The 13,684-nt window shown below is 39.3% G+C and overlaps 1 pseudogene; it reads left to right on the forward strand.

The window, feature by feature from the left end:
• LOC139039752 (fatty acid desaturase 2-like protein FADS2B) overlaps positions 1–5,141 on the forward strand; it is a 58,665-nt pseudogene extending 53,524 nt beyond the window's left edge.
• The last annotated feature ends 8,543 nt before the right edge of the window (positions 5,142–13,684 follow it).

A 13,684-nucleotide genomic window follows, 5' to 3' on the forward strand; every position in this document is an offset into this window, starting at 1 on the left:
TGCTTAACTGGTATATTATAAAGGACTTTCTTGAGTATTTCCCTGCTAATCACCAACCACAAAGATGCAGAAAGCATAGGAGGCTGAGGGCAGGACTATACTCAGAATGTACATGTTCACTCTCAACTTCATTTATGAAACTGCAAACACAGCAACGTTGAAAGAATTTTACAGTGAACATCTGCATAGCCATCACCTAAATTTCAACTTGAACATTTTAGTAAAATTGTTTTACTTCATATTTATCCATCTACCTATGTCTCTATCCATTAATCCCTCTTATTTTGTTATGCACTTCAAAGTAAATTTCCAGAGGCTTACTTTTAAAAGTAAACCTCAGATTATGCAGACAACAAAGTATGTTTCTCCTCTTCAATGAAGAAGTGGTGAAAATTGTGTATCAGTTTCATATTTAAGAGAATTTTGCTATGTTAAGGGAATATGTTAGGGGAACATAAAGTAGTTAACTTTCTGAAAAAATCAATTATTAACTCAAAACAGAATAAACCTTCTCATACATACACTTCTCTCCCATTATTTTTCATGTGTTCATATATATATATATATATATATATACCTTCAGTCTCTTTCTTTTGGCAACATTAATTAAGCACCTACCATGTGTTAGACACTGAGGCTAGGTGATGTGAAGAAGAGAGGCAGGAGCCCAGCCTTTTGGAGCTTACAGTGTACTGGAGAAGAGAGTCAATAAACAAGTAAATGGAATAAAACTCAGGATGATTACCTATAAAGAAAATAGAGTGTTATGAGAGAGAATGATAAGGAGATCAGGGAAAGATGAATGTGAGAAGAGTGTGAAGGCTCCTGCCATGAGATCCTGGTGAGTATGATCATGAGAAGCAAGTGCAAAGGCCCTGAGGCAAGAATAAGCTGTTCAAAGAATAGAGCAGGAAGCTGTAGGGCTGTGGAACAGTGTGCTAGGTGTTGTCCTCACTGTCTCTTCAACTTCATTTCTTCATGAGCATGTTTCACTGTGGCTTTACAGCAGCATTCAAAAATAATTTTCTGTTACTTGTATGAACGTAGTTTTCTCTTAGAATTCTTCCCTGATTTAACTGACCAGGTTAATTCTCCCGTTATAAGCTGTTGTGCTCTGTGCACCTCACTGGTAAAACTTATTTCTGCCTCTACACCCACTAGACTGAATTCCATGAGGACAGTAGGTGGTTGCTCACCATTTTATCACCAGCCTTAGTCCATTGTAGCACGTTAACTTGGTGTTCAATAAATATTTTTATGATTACTTAAATAAATAATTAATTAGAGCAATGCTAGATAAGCCTGGAAACTTAAATTGGGGTTCATATTGAAGAAAATCTAAAATGCCAGGCTGGAAAGTATATGCTTGATTAAGTACATTACATGGGTCCATAGAGAATCTTTGAGCTGGAGAGCAGTGGAATTGGAATTGGGCTCTGGAAAGACCCTTCTGGAAGCCACACAAAGGGAAGATTGGAAGAATAAGTGGCATGGAGGTGAGGAGACCAGAGAGGTGACCATTGCAACAACCTGGGTGAGAGATCAAAGAAACCTGAGTTTGGCTGGTGCTACAAATATGAAACACAAAGGAATAAATAGAGACATATTGTAGAGTCTGGGTCCATGAAACGATATGTAATAAAACATTTGGGAAACCTAAGTACAAACCAATGTTTGGATTGTAGATGGTGACATTAACTAGGGGAGGAAAAGTAGAAGATGAAGGAAAAGTGAAGGGTTTCTTTTAAATGTCTTGAGTTTATGATATTGAAAGAGAACCTAAGTGGAGATGTCTAGCAAGTAATTGGAGGAAATTCCCTTCTGGATCTTGGAAGAGAAATAAAGATAAAAGATACCAGCTTGGACATAATCTCCAGAGAGATCATCAAGAAAAAGAGTAGAGGGAAAGAGGCTTGATTTGACTGAGAATGTTAAGGATGTTTTCCTTAAGGATTGTCTTTAAGGATATTAAGGAATTTCCTTAAGGATATTAAGGATTAGGGAAGATTCCTTAAGGATGTTAGATTTGAGGAAAAAGGGGACAGCAAAAATAAATGAGATTAGCTGAGCCCTAGCAGCAAACACAAGATAATGTATGAGGCAGAATAGGAGAGGATAAAGGTTAGAGAGAGACTAATGAACAGTCAAATACTGAAAGAAGTTAATACAGAGAAAAGTCCATTTAACTTCACTTAACTTTGTTCAGTTTGCCAAAGTTGAGTAGGGTTCATCTGAAGAAGGAACTAAACATCCAGATGGAACAATGTGTACTTGAACATGTTGCCATGATATTCTAAAAGGACTATTTTGCTAATGTTTGAAAGTGTGTTATCATTTTCACAAAAAGTAGAGATAAAGATTTTGTATTTGCATACCATCAAAAATTTTTCTGTAATGTCACAAACATAAAATTAGAATGTTTATATGAAATATAAGAGTAAATAGAATAGGATGCTTATCCACCAAGATGACCCACCTGGGAACTATGGCTTCCCCAAGCCTCATCCAGCTAAAGGGAAAGATGGGGGGATGAATATCTTAGCATATCAGAATGTCCCAGCATACAGGTTGGAAAATTGTGATTCACATCACCTCAAGCAACATGTCTGGATTTTACTGCTATTCTGACAGGGAGAGATAATAGTCAGCCCCTTCAGCTGTATCATTTATTAAAAGATTGAGACATTACCACTGTTGTTGTTATTAATGCCATCTGGTCAATTCTGACTTCATGTACAGCAGAACTGAACCCTGCCCAGTCTTTTTGCACTATCCAGTGATCTATATCGGACTATACTCTACTGCTATTCATGGGGTTTCCATGACCAATTTTTTTGTAAGTGGGTGGTTAGGTCCTTCTTCCTAATATGTCTTAATCTGGAAGCCCCACTGAAACCTGCCCACCCTGGTTGACCCTACCAGTGGCACAGCTTTCAGTATCATGGCAGCATGCAGCCCCCACAATATGACAACTTACAGATGGGTGGTGTGGTATCCTGACTAGGAAGCGAGCCTGTTCCACTATGGTAGGAGCTCCAAATCCCTAGACCACCAGGGCTGGCTAGAGACACTACCATATCAGTTGGCAAATAGCCACTACCCTCTCTCCTAAGTCCCACAACTCTCTCTCCCTGACACCCCACCTCTTCTCCAAGGACACACTTACCATCTGCCTGGAATGGGAATGAGTGGGTGGTGGTAAATTTCCATATCTTTTAAACCCTGTTCAATGTACTGAGAAAGCAGCTTATTTACAAAAGACAAGTATCCTGTCCAAAATAAAATTTAAGCTCTAGGCCTCAGATTATTTGAGCTTGACCATTTCAACATGACCTACAAAATCTCCCAATAAAGAGCAACAACCAAAGACACAAAATGTTACTACCTAGTGATGAAAAGTATAAATAATCTTCCTTCTCATGAACAGCATTCCAAAAACTCCTGGTAATTGCTGCCCGGAATGCAACTGTTATTCTGGTGCTCTCTGTTCAATAGAGGAATCAAAAGAAAATGCCTATGTGGATGAAATTGTTAAAACCTGTAATTTGGAATCCTTTGCTCAGGCAGTTGCAAAAGGATGCACAAGAGCCATTTGAATCCTCTTCTCAACAGGGCAAACTCAAACGTTGACTCACACCAAAATAATTTTTATTCTGACATATGATTTATTGACAGAAGGAATAGGCAGAGCTGGAGAGACCAGAAAGTGAGGCTGCCCTAAGCCACAAGGGGGAGTTTATAGCCATGAGGATTCACTGACCAGAGCCCTGTTCTTGGGTTCTGTTAATAGGTACACATCTACTCCTAACTAACAATGTGCTCATGAGCCTGCCCATTCCTTTCCAGAGACTCCCTCCTTCATCCACAAATGATGAATGAAATACAAGGAATCATTTTGAGTTTTAAAAGTACAACGTATGTTAAAGGGTCAGTATCTTGCCTGGCACTGGTCAGATTTCAGGGCTACTGCAATAACTTCCTAACTCTTCGTTCTGCTTCCCCTCTTCTTTCTCATCAGCACCTTTGAACTTGATGTTCTCTCTACCTGAAATCCCCTGGATATTTGCACAAGTGCTACTTACTCTTCATTCTTGTCACCTTCTATCCAATCCAATTCATGCACAGAATCCCTGTACACTCCCCCACCACAATTGCCTGTCATTCTCTAATCGTTAGCCACTTTTCTTTCCTTCATAATATGGAACACTATCTGAAATTATCTTATTTATTATTCATCTCATCTCATTGCAATATAAGTTTGTGGAACTTAGTAAAAGAAATGTTAACTAAATTGGGGTTGAGAAGGCCTGTAGGGTGAGCTCTCATGCCTTATAACACATCATCAATTACAGCAAACAGGAAGAGACTGGAAGCTTGCATCTTTGACAGGAAGTAAAACTACTTTACTACAGAAGGAAGATTTCTCTCCCCACCCAGCAACAGCCCAGCCAAAGAGAAATCCCACAGCTCAGTCAATGAGAAGCCGTTACCACCCTGAACTAGTTTCCCCCAGTGAACTTTCCATTAGAACAGCCTCTCCCTACTCCCTTAAAGACAATTCCCCTCCTTTGTTTTCTGGATTTGCCTGTGGATTACCATAGCATGCACATCCTAAACTACACTTCTTTTGGCTATTCTCAAATAAATTTATTTTGAGATAAAATACCAGGCAAATTTGCTTTTTAAGTTAAGTTTTAATACAGAAATCTGGAAGGGTGCTTCACAAATTAATGAATGAATTTAAGTATATCCGTGTCATTTATAAATGAGAAGAAAATTGGGAAAAAGACTTCAACTCCTTGAGAGCAGTGATTTTTGACTGATTTGTTTACTACTATTTCTCTGGCACTGAGCATGGCCCAGAGTGGGTGCTCAATAAATAATTGTTCTTGAAGGTCTGTTCTGCCTTTTTCTCCCTTCAAGCCATCAAACACATCTCAGAGTGGTTTTTCAGGGGGTACAAAGTCCAGGCCTGGCTGGAATTTCCAAGGGCGGAGCCACCAGTACCATCCAGTAGAGTCGTATTTGGAGAAGAACTTCTGATGCCCGGCTTCAGAGAATTCAACAAGCAATTATGGAGAACCTATTTTGAGGCTAACGTGTACTGCAGGTGCATGAAATATGAGCTGAAGGGGCATTAACTGACATGCCCCTTTAAAAACCATGTGTCCTTGAGGCTCCTTGTCTGGGCTACATGCCAGCACTCACAATGATAAGTCCTCAGCTTGGCCAAACCAGCTGCTTTCTCTTGGGGTAGTTAGCCCAAAGACCTTCACTGTCTGATGGAACACAGAGGCCTTCCAGGGGTGGGGTCTGGTCCTAGGAATGCAGGTCGTACAGGGACAATCCAACTTGGGAAGCACACAGCCTTTGTTCCTCTGTCTACTTAGGCAAGCTTCTCTCAGGCGGTTGTAGCAGGTGCACATTGCTTGTCCAGCCAGCTGCCGCTGGACTTTCCCTGTAAGTAACTCCCCAATAAACCCCTATGTCTCATTTTCTGTCTCTGGGTCATTTCTTGGTTCTCTCAGAAACCTATCCCACACTGCTCACCCAGATGGGCATGTGGTGGAACACGAGCACGCCATCGTTCTGCCCTAAAGGAGCGGACAATTTCATTAAGAAACCAAGGCTAACAAATTTAAAACGAAGATAAAATTAAGGTAATCCAGGGCTGTTGTTAGAAATAGCAGTGGTTAGGCGGCTGTACTGCTGGGCGCCTGTGCAGTGGCTTCCTGTATTAGGTCACAGGGCTCAGGCCCATCTCTCGAGGCCAGCCTGGTGAGGTGAGGTGCCTGAACAGAACATGGGCAGGACTTGAAATGCTCGGTAGAAAGAAGTTGCCTGTTGAGCCACAGGTGGGCCAGCCCCAGGCCTGGGAACCCTGCTGGGGAGAGGAGTCTCCCAGGCTCCTGCCCACTGATCCTGAAGAAGCTGACAGCGAAACCCCCACCAGGCACCCCTCTATAAGGAAGGGAGGAAGGATAAGCTAGAGGAAGACCATGGCAGCCAGCTGTGTGGCCACCTCAGCCTCCCTCAGGCCGTCCATCTGGGATGAGACCTTCTCATATGAGGGTGAACCATTCCACCTGGGGACCATGGGCCTGGATGAGCTCCTGCTACAGAATGTCATCCCCGCTGCCCCCCCCACAAGGCCCACAGCCTGCTGCTGCCTGTGGCCCCGCTGGAGGGAAAGACTCCAAGGCGTCCTCACCATCCTCCTCCACCATCGCCTTTCAGCTCTCTGTAACTGTGTCCAGCACAGGTTGGTGATGGCTCTTTGGCAGGGCCACCTGCCTCATCTGACGAAGTCCACTTGCCGCTGGGGACTGCTTGTGTCCCCACACCCCGGGAGCCCCTTCTCTCAGGGGAGGTCCTGATTGGCCTGCAGTGTGGACGAACCCTCTGCTCCCCACCCTCAGCACAGTCCCCCAAGGCTGGAGGCAAAAATAGCAGTCACATCAGTGGCACGGGGAGCCTTTCTTTTGGTTGGTGTGTCGCAGATGGTCAGGAGAGTAGAATGAGCCCTTCCAGCCTGAGTTTGAGGCTGCGCAGCACAGAAATCCCATTCTGTGTTTCCTCAATGCTGTCTTTACCCCCACGTTCCCTTTGCCACAGATTTTTGGGAAGTTCAGGCAATAATAATAGTAATAATACCAGCTAACACTTATTTAGTACTAACTCTGCCAGGTGTTAACACTTAATCCTCACAAAAAATTGATACTCTTATCCCTGCTTTATAAATGAGGAAACTGAGGCACAGAGAAATTACATAGCTTTCCTGAGGTCACACAGCTGGTAAGTAGTGGAAACAGCACTGGAACCCAGGGTGTCTGTCTCCATAGCCAAGTACTGCTTAGGCACTGGCACGAAGAAGGTATTCCCACCACCCAGAGAGAAAAAAACATCACCTTTTGGATTCCTTCTTTATCCTCTCATTCTTTTTCTGTTTTTACCTCTGGGAGTTAATTTGTTTGTTTGTTTTCATGCCCCTTGGACATGAGCCCCCCAGAGAAAGCATATCCTCTGTTTCAGGGGGCTCTGCAAAGCTTTTTGCAGCCTCAGTTAGAGGTATATACAGATATTCCTTGAATTATTAGGGAGTTGCATCCCAATAAATCCATTATTAAGTTGATAATATCACAGGTTGAAAATGCATTTAATACATCTAACCTACTGAACATCATAGCTTAGCCTAGCCTACCTAAAATGGGCTCAGAACACTGACATTAGCCTAGAGTTGGGCAAATCGTCTAACAGAAAGCCTAATTTATAAGAAAGTGTTGGATATTTCACTATAATTTAGTGAATACTGTATTGAAAGTGAAAAAGAGAATAGTTGTCTGGGAACAGAATAGTCGTCAGTGTATTGGTTGTTTATGCTCATGATCGAGTGGCTGACTGTGGGAGCTGCAGCTGTCCAACATCATGAGAAAGTACCACACTGCATACTGCTAGCCTGGGAAAAGATCCAATTTCAAAATATGAAGTACAATTTCTACTGAATGCGTATAGTCACACCACTGAAAAGTCAAAAAATACAAATCAAACGATCTTACGTTGGGGACTGTCTATAGGCAGGTGGCTTCTGAGAAGGACTCCAGGAACTGGGGTACCCAGGGAACCTGTACTCAAGAAATTCTCAAGCTAAATTTTTTTTACTTTCTATCATAGAAAATTTTTTCAAATGAAAAAGTAAGAGACTATAATGTATGAAGTAAGAGGCTATAATGAACCTCCACATAACCATTACTCAGCTTCCATAATTCTTTTTTTTATTATGGTAACATTGGTTTATAACATTATATAAATTTCTGGTGTACATCATGATATTTCAATTTCTGTATAGATTACATCAGGTTCACCACCCAAAGACCAATTACAATCCATCACCACACCAATCCAATCTTAGTTTCTATGTGTTTGTTTGTTGTTGTTTTAACCTCCTATTTATGAGAGATCATACACTCTTTGACTTTCTCCCTCAGATTTATTTCGTTTAGCATAAAACCCTCATGGTCCGTCCATGTTGTCACAAATGGCCAGATTTCATCATTTTATATGGCTGAGTAGTATCCCAATGTGTATATATACCACATCTTCTTTATCCGTTTGTCCCCTCGTGGGCACCTAGGTTGCTTCCAAGTCTTGGCTATTGTGAATACTGCTGGAAATGAACATAAGGGGGCATATATGTTTAAGCATTCATGTTTTCATGTTCTTTGGATAAACCCAAAAGTGGAATAGCTGGATCATATGGTAGTTCTATTCTTGATTTCTTGACGAAGCTCCGTACTGTTTTCCATAGTGGCTGCACTAGTTGGCACTCACACCAGCAGTGTATGAGGGTTCTCTTTTCTCCACATCCTCTCCAACACTTGTTATTTCCTGTCTTAATAATAGTCATTCTGAGGGGCATGAGGTGATATGTCATTATAGTTTTGATTTGCATTTCCTTCATAGTTAATGATCTTGAACATGTTTTCATGTGCCTGTTGGCCATCCGTGTATCTTCTTTGGAGAAATGTCTGTTCAGATCTTTTGCCCATTTTTTAATTCAGTTGTTTGTTTTATTGTGGTTGAGATGTATGAGTTCTTTATATAGTGTGGATATTGACCCCTTATCAGATATATGGTTTCCCAATATCTTCTGCCAGTTGTTAGGTCATCTTTTCATTTTGTTGGTGATTTCCTTTGCTGTGCAGAAGATTTTTAGTTTGGTGTGGTCCTATTTGTTTATTCTTTCTATTGTTTCCCTTGCCTGGCCAGATATGGCACTTGAAAATATGCTCCTAAGACCAATGTCAAACAACATACTGCCTATGCTTTCTTCTAGAAATTTCACGGTTTTGGGGCTTACATTTAGTCTTTAATTCATTTTGAGTTATTTTTTGTGTAAGATAATGGTCTACTATCATTCTTTTGCATGTGACTGTACCGTTTTCCCAACACCATTTGTTGATGAGGCTTTCCTTCTCCAATTGTGTGTTCTTGGCTCCTTTGTTGAAAATTAACTGTCCATAGTTTTGTGGGTTTGTTTCTGGGCTCTCGATTCTGTTCCATTTATCTATGTGTCTGTTTTTGTGCCAGTACCATGCTGTTTTGGTTACCATGACTTTGTAGTATATTTTGAAGTCAGGGAGTGTGATACCTCCAGCTTTGTTCTTTTTTCTCAGGATTGCTTGCTTTCTGGGGTTTTTGTTGTTCCATGTAAATTTTAGGATTCTTTGGTTCCATTTCTGTGAAAAATGTCATTGGAACTTTGATAGGGATTGCATTGAATCTGTAGATTGCTTTAGGAAGTATGGACATTTTAAATATGTTAATTCTTCTGATCCAAGAGCATGGAATATCTTTCCATTTCTTTGTGTCTTCTATTTCTTTCAACAGGGTTTTATAGTTTTCAGTGTACAAATCTTTCATCACTTTGATTAAGTTTATTCTTAGGTAACATTCTTTTTGTTGCCATTGTAAACGGGATTGTATTCTTAATTTCTCTTTCTGCTACTTGGTTGTTAGTGTTTAGAAATGCAACTGTATGTTGATTTTGTATCCTGCAACTCTACCTCATTCACTTATTATTTCTAAAAGTCTTTTAGTGGATTCTTTAGGGTTTTCTATATATAAAATCATGTCATCTGCAAATAGTGACAGTTTCACTTCTTCCTTTCCAATTTGGATTCCTTTTCTTTTTCTTTTTTTTCTTTTGCCTGATTGTTCTGGCTAAGACTTCCAAGTCTATGTACAATAAGAGTGGTGAAAGTGGGCCTCCTCGTCTGGTTCCTGTTCTTAGAGGGTAGCTTTCAGTTTTTCTCCATTGAGAATGATATTAGCTGTGGGTTTGTCATACGTGGCCTTCATCATGTTGAGGTGCTTCTGTTCTGTAGACATTTTATTGAGAGTTTTTATCATAAATGGCTGCTGTATCTTTCAAATGCTTTCTCTGCATCTATTGAGATGTTCATGTGATTTTTACTCTTCATATTGTTAAGGTGGTGTATCACGTTGATTGATTTGTAGATATTGAACCATCCCTGCAGCCCTGGAATATATCCCACTTGATCATGGTGTATGATCTTTTTAATGTATTTTCGTATTTTATTTGCTAGTATTTTGTTGAGGATTTTTGCATCGATGTTCATCACTGATATTTGTCTTTAATTTGCTTTTTTTGTGTTGTTCTTGTCTGGTTTTGATATCAGGTTAATATTGGCTTCATAGAATGAGTTAGGAAGTTTCCCCTCCTCTTCAACTTTTTGTAACAGTTTGAGAAGGATAGGTATTACGTCTTCTTTGAATGTTTGCTAGAATTCACTAGGGAAACTGTCTGGTTCTGGATGTTTCTTGGGTGGGGGGGTAGGTTTTTGATTACTGTTTCAATCTCCTTACTGGTGATTGATCTATTTAAATTCTCTATTTCTTCTTGAATCAGTTTTGGAAGGTTGTATGGTTCTAAGAATTTATCCATTTCTTCTGCATTATCCAATTTGTTGTCATATAGCTTTTCATAGTACTCTCTTATAATCTTTTGTGTTTCGGAGATGTCCATTGTAATTTCTCCTCTTTCATTTCTGATTTTATTTGAGCTTCCTCTATTTTTTTCTTTGTAAGTCTAGCCATAGCTTTGTCAATTTTGTTTATCTTTTCAAAGAACCAGCTCTTCGTTTCATTGATTTTTCTCTATTTTTTTGGTCTCTATTTCATTTATTTCTGCTCTGATTTTTATTATTTCCTTCTTTCTACTGATTTCGGGCTTTATTTGTTCTTCTTTTTCCAATTCCTTGAAGGGCACTGTTAGATTGTTTATTTCAGATTTTTCTTGTTCTTGAGGTAAGCCTCTATTGCTGTAAACTTCCCTCTAAGAACTGCTTTTGCTGTATCCCATACATCTTGGCATGTGGTATTTCCATTTTCATTTGTCTCCAGGTAATTTTTTATTTCTCCCTTGATTTCTTCATTGACCCAATCATTGTCTAGTAACATTTTGTTTAATCTCCACATAACTGTAGCTTTTCTGATTTTCTTCCTGTAGTTGATTTCATGCCTTTGTGGTCAGAAATGATGCTTGATATTATTTCAATCTTTTAAATTTACTGAGACTCATTTTGTGGCCTAATATGTGATCAGTCCTGGAGAGTGTTCCATGTACATTTGAAAAGAATTTGTATTCTGCAGTTTTTCGATGGAATGTTCTGTATATATCTACTAAGCCCATCTGGTCTTCTGTGTCATTTAAGGCCAATGTTTCTTTATTGTTCTTCTGTTTGGATGATCTATTCATTGGTGTAAGTGGAGTATTAAAGCCCCTACTATTATTTTGTTACTGTCTACTTCTCCTTTTATGTCTGCCAATAATTGCTTTATATATATATATATATGTGCTCCTATGTTGGGTGCATAGATATTTACACGTATTGTAAGTATTATATCCTCTTGTTGGATTATTCCATTTATCATTGTGTAGTGCTCTTCTTTTTCCCTTGTCACAGTTTTTATCTTAAAGTCCACTTTGTCTAGTAATAAATATTGCTACCCTAACTTTCTTTTCACTGCCATTTGCATTGAATATCTTTTTCTATCCCTTCACTTTCAGTTTGTGACTGTCTTTAAGTCTGAAGTGTGTCTCTTGTATGCAGTATATACGAGTCTTGTTTTTTGTTTCCAATCGGCCACCCTATGCCTTTTGATTGGAGCATTTAACTCATTGACATTTAAAATAGCTATTGGTAAGAATGTACGTACTCCCATTTTGATACTTTTTTTCTGAGTGTTTTAGTAGTTCTTCCCTCTTCTTTTCTTCTTCTCTTGCTCCCTTCCCTTGTGGTTTGATAGCATTCTTTAGTATTATGTTTGAGTTTCTTTCTCTTCATATTTTGTGTATTCATTACAGGTTTCTGGTTTGTGATTACCGTGAGGTCCATATATAATAACTTATGTATATAGCAATCTATATTAACTTTATGGTCTCTTTAGTTTGACCTCTTGCTTAAAGCTCTATTCTTTTACTCCCCTCCTCCCACATTTTATGTTTTGGATATCATGTCTAACCTCTTTTATTGTGCATGTGCATCTAGCGCCCTCTTACCATGGAAATAGATAATTTTAGTACTTTTGTCTTTTGACCTTCGTATTAGCTTCATAGGTGGCTGATCTGCTACCTTTACTGTATATTTTCCTTTGCCAGTGATTTTATTGCTTTTTTTGGATAATTTTCTTATTCTTATTCGTAGTCTTCTCTTTCCACTTAAATAAGTCCCTTTAGCTTTTTTTGTAAGTCTGGTTTCTGAGTGATAAAGTCCTTTAGTTTTTGCTTGTCTGGAAAAGTCTTTATCTCTCTTTCCATTCTGAGTGATAACCTTGCCAGGTAGAGTATTCTTGGCTGTACCTTTTTTCCTTTTCAGCACTTTAAATATATTGTGCCACTCCTTTCTAGCCTGTAATGTTTTTTCTGAGAATCAGCTAATAGCCTTATGGCATTTCCTTTGTATGTAACTTGTTGTCTTTCTCTTGCAGCTTTTAGGATTCTCTATCTTTAATTCTTGACATGTTAATTATAATGTGTCTCAGTGCGAGCCTCCTTGTATTTATCTTGTTTGGTGCTCTCTGTTCTTCCTGTACCTGAATGTTTCTTTCCTTTCTTAGGTTAGTAAAGTTTTCAGCTATTGTTTCTTTAAATAGGTTCTCTGCCCCTTTATCTTTCTGTTCTCCTTCAGGGACACCTATAATACAGATGTGAGTGTACTTGATGTTGTCCCAGAGGTCCTCGTTGTTTTTAATTCTTTTATCTTTTATCTGTTCAGCTTCAGTGATTTCCACTAGTCTTTCATACCCAGAGTCTATCAAGTGAGTCTCTTTTCACCACAGGGCTACGCACTTTTCTTCCTGGTGATTTTAGGTTGCTTCCTGAAATGGGTGAATTTGTGCATAGGCCTTTTAAGAGCAGACTTTTTTTCCCTTGTGATTGAAAGCTTTTCTAGGGATATTCCCCACTGTAGTTAATAGCCAGCAAATCCAGATATGACACTTGTCTTGGTTGTGCTGAATTCAAAAGCTGCTTATAGTGGTAACGCTTCCCCTCAGGTCCCCCACTCCTGCAGGGAAGGTTTCATACCTTAAGATTGCTCCCAGCTGACCATGAAGCACCACCACTCAAAGGTGACTTTTTTCTCTCCAGAGGAAAATTTCTGCCTCACCCCACCTCAGTTGTTGTGGGGGTTCTTTTTATCCAGTTTTCAGTTCTTTCTCAGAGGTAATGTTTACAAGAGGAGTTGTAAATTTGTTGTGTCCATGGGAGGAAGTGAGTTCAGAATCTGCCTACACTGCCATCTTGACACATCCCATAATTCTTAATTCATAACCAATCTTCCTTTCTGCCACCCTTTCTAGTCCCCTCACCTGATTATTTTCATACATTTCCTATATATCATATCATTTCACTCATAAATATTTCAATATTCACGTAAAATGTAAGAGTTCTTAAAAACAACAGAAATACTAGTTTTACATCTGAATTTGGCAAGAAATTCATCAGATTTAAAATTTTAAAAATGATGTGATAGCAACAATTAAAACTCAGAGAAGGAGTCAGTGTGGTCTTCCAGAATAAGAAGGCACAGACAACAATCCCTACTGGGCTTTGGCCTCTGTGTGTTGGATTTCTCATGTGTTAAATTTAATGAGGAAGTTA

This window comes from Equus asinus, chromosome 17, assembly GCF_041296235.1.
Source record: "Equus asinus isolate D_3611 breed Donkey chromosome 17, EquAss-T2T_v2, whole genome shotgun sequence".
NCBI lineage: Eukaryota > Metazoa > Chordata > Mammalia > Perissodactyla > Equidae > Equus > Equus asinus.